The sequence below is a fragment of the Tiliqua scincoides genome, chromosome 4 (assembly GCF_035046505.1).
Source record: "Tiliqua scincoides isolate rTilSci1 chromosome 4, rTilSci1.hap2, whole genome shotgun sequence".
In the NCBI taxonomy this organism is placed as follows: domain Eukaryota; kingdom Metazoa; phylum Chordata; class Lepidosauria; order Squamata; family Scincidae; genus Tiliqua; species Tiliqua scincoides.
The window spans coordinates 99,132,938-99,136,493 of record NC_089824.1 but is presented as its reverse complement, the minus strand read 5'-3'; the positions used below and the strand labels follow the sequence as shown (position 1 = coordinate 99,136,493).

At 42.6% G+C, this 3,556-nt stretch overlaps 1 pseudogene; it reads right to left on the bottom strand.

The window, feature by feature from the left end:
* Positions 1–2,297: 2,297 nt before the first annotated feature.
* On the bottom strand, positions 2,298–2,417 carry LOC136650186 (5S ribosomal RNA; annotated as a pseudogene).
* Between the last annotated feature and the right edge of the window lie 1,139 nt (positions 2,418–3,556).

Sequence of the window (3,556 nt, the reverse complement as noted above, 5' to 3'; positions counted from 1 at the left end):
AAAGGGATTTGGCCCCTAGGAAGCAGTTGCTGAGATGCTTGGATTACATTTCTATAATGCTCCAAATCTCCAGTGCCCCTTCAGAAAGCCAAGTGTCTAAAGATTATTCTCAACCTTAGCACCTTGAGAATAATAGAACTCAGAATGTTCAGCAGCTGCCATAATTCCCTGGATGTTTCTAGCTTGTTTAGCAGTGCCGCAGTTCAGACACATGTCTAAAAAGTTGGGGAAATCTTTATTAATGTAATATCAAACATGTTCTGCAAGTAATTTTCATTTGCTTAGAGCACAGTCCTGTGCATGCTTATTCAGAAGTAAGTCCTACTGTGTTCAATGGGACTTACTACTGTAGTAGGAAACTGTACGTAGGATTGCAGCCGGGCATCCCAATCCAATCTAGGGCTTGCAGCGGTGGATCTCGTGACTGCAAGTCCTGGACCAGCATTGTAAAAAGGCATGCTGCTGTCATGTACTGCAGGACCGCCAGCACAAATGCCCAGAGGCTGCGCTTGTGTCAACAGCTCACCAAGGCCGTGCCGGAGTAGGTAAGGTGGTGGCAGGCCGGTGCAAGGAAGGAGCAGGATAGGCAGCGCAACAGGCAGGGAGTGGTTCAAGGGTAGGAGGGGGCAGGTTTCAGTGGCAGTTACACACTGTAGGATCCTATCTCACTTGGAAAAAAGTCTGACATGCCCCTTGAGGGTCCTCTAATGCCTGCTAAACAGCTGCCATAGATCTGAGGAGACCCATTGGCAGTCAGGCGGATTACAGGGAGGTTAGGAAAAAATATTTTCACTTATCTCTACTGGGCCGCTTGGTCATGCACACCCCCACCATATGATGCATTGTGTGCTCTTTTGGCGCAAGGAAAGCGCCCTACAGGTAGACCACAGCTGCGATACAAGGACATCTGCAAGAGGGATCTGAAGGCCTTAGGAGTGGACCTCAACAGGTGGGAAACCCTGGCCTCTGAGCAGCCCACTTGGAGGCAGGCTGTGCAGCATGGCCTTTCCCAGTTTGAAGAGACACTTGGCCAACAGTCTGAGGCTAAGAGGCAAAGAAGGAAGGCCCATAGCCAGGGAGACAGGCCAGGGACAGACTGGGAACCTTCGAGACTGAAGGTTGCCAACAACTCAATATTACATAACCCAATGGAGAATAGGATTTGGGGCTACATTGCATAGGCCTATGGGAGATAGGACTGAGGCATTAAAATCAGAAGGAAAACTACTATGAAAGAACTCGTTTGCTGAGTTATCCTTTATACACTGAAGAATCTCATCTATGAAACATTCTAGATGTCTAATTTGCCTTCTGTGAATTTAAAACTTGGTTTTTTTTTCTACTTTTAACATAGCATAGTGATATTTCTACATTATGACTAAAAATCTTTTTTAACAGGGTACATCTTTCATGATGGCACAAGATACTTTATTGTATGCTTTATTTTATACTTTATTCTATATACTGAATTTAAAACTTGGTGTTTTTTCTACTTTTAACAAAGCATAGTTGTAATATTTCTACATTATGACTAAAAATCTCTTTACAGGGTACATCTTTCATGGCGGCACAAGATACTTTATTGTATGCTTTGGATATCGTGGGTATTGGCAACCTTCAGTCTCGAAAGACTATGGTATCGCGCTCTGAAAGGTGGTTCTGGCACAGCGTCTAGTGTGGCTGAAAAGGCCAATCCGGGAGTGACAATCCCTTCCACACCGGGAGCAAGTGTAGTCTGTCCCTGGTCTGTCTCCCTGGCTATGGGCCTTCCTTCTTTGCCTCTTAGCCTCAGACTGTTGGCAATGTGTCTCTTCAAACTGGGAAAGGCCATGCTGAACAGCCTGCCTCCAAGCAGGCCGCTCAGAGGCCAGAGTTTCCCACTTGTTGAGGTCCATCCCTAAGGCCTTCAGATCCCTCTTGCAGATGTCCTTGTATTGCACCTGTGGTCTACCTGTAGGGCACTTTCCTTGCATGAGTTTATATATACTGAATTTAAAACTTGGTGTTTTTTTTCTACTTTTAACAAAGCATAGTTGTAATATTTCTACATTATGACTAAAAATCTTTTTAACAGGGTACATCTTTCATGGTGGCACAAGACACTTTTTGGGACAGAAGAAGAGCTAGTTCCCTGTTTTAATGCAAGAAAAAAAAATTAAAATTGAACAACAATTTCACAGAAATTAATAATAATGTGTATTATGGAAGGGGAACCCATCATGGGTGTCCAATAGTTTGAACAATTTCAAAACATCAAGAATGGTTGGCAACCTTCAGTCTCAAAAGACTATGGTATAAGCCTATAGCACCAGGTATTCCCAGGCGGTCTCCCATCCAAGTACTAACCAGGCCTGACCCTGCTTAGCTTCCAAGATCAGATGAGATCAGGCATGTGCAGGGTAACAGTTGCTGCTCAAAACATCAAGTAAAATGCTTTTCTAAACAGCACATTGCACCAACTCCTCTGTCATGTAGGGACACTTTTCAGCTGAGTAAATGTTTATGGGCCCAATCCTAAGGACTTTCCATTGGCTTCTTCCAGGGTTCTTTGTATGTAGAAGGCAGTTAAGAATAATATATTTTTATGCATCTTCAAATCAAAACCCAGAGGAAAAAAATGGAATTTGCAAACAATGCATCTTTGAATTGTGTCTGCAATTAATTATAAATTATCATGAAAATAACACAAAGCAGGTATCTACTTTTTTCTATCTTTCATCTGTTATTTAGACTGAAGTATGCAGTTGACAACAAAAATAGTATATTGCATATGTGTAGGTTGTGTATTATTGTTTCTGACTTTTAAAAACTATAATAAAGATACTGTAGCACAATTGTATTATTGTGGATATTACTGGTTCTGCAGCATCTTCTCCGTTTTACTCTAGCCACTGGAATGGCTCTAAAGGGGAGGGGGGCTGCTTGTATAGCCCCTACAAAACTTAGGGTGCAATCCTAACACACTTTCCAGCTACAATAGAAGGGCAATGCAGCTCCGAGGTAAGTAAACAAGCATGCCCTTACTTTGAGAAGGCCTCCATGAGTACCACCTAACTACAGGATGCAACACATGCCCCACTGGCACCACTATGCCAGTGCTGGAAAGTTGGTTAGGATTTGGGCCTTAGATACCTTCATACATTGTGCTGTCTGTGACCCAGCTATGCTACTGAAGCTTGGTCTTCTGGGTGACAGGTCACCAGTCCCCCAAACCCAATTATATTTCCTTCCTCTCCCTTTCTATCTCTCCTGCCAGTGAGGTAGTTCAGGAGAAGGGAGTGGAGGAGGACAGATATGTCCATTTGTGGGTCTCTCAACTACAATTTTGGAGGATGTGCTAAAAAGTTGTAGTGGTCAAATGAAATATATTTCACTGTCTGTATTATTGAAATGTACTAATTCGAAGTAAAATCCTGAGTATATTGAGTGGTACAAGGGAAGAAAAATCTTCACTGAGTTACAGTAGTTCATTGTGATTTATAATCAATATTACCTGCATCATATATTGGATGAAGACAGTTCTCGGAGAAACAAGAAACTTGGTGAGGTTCTTTTA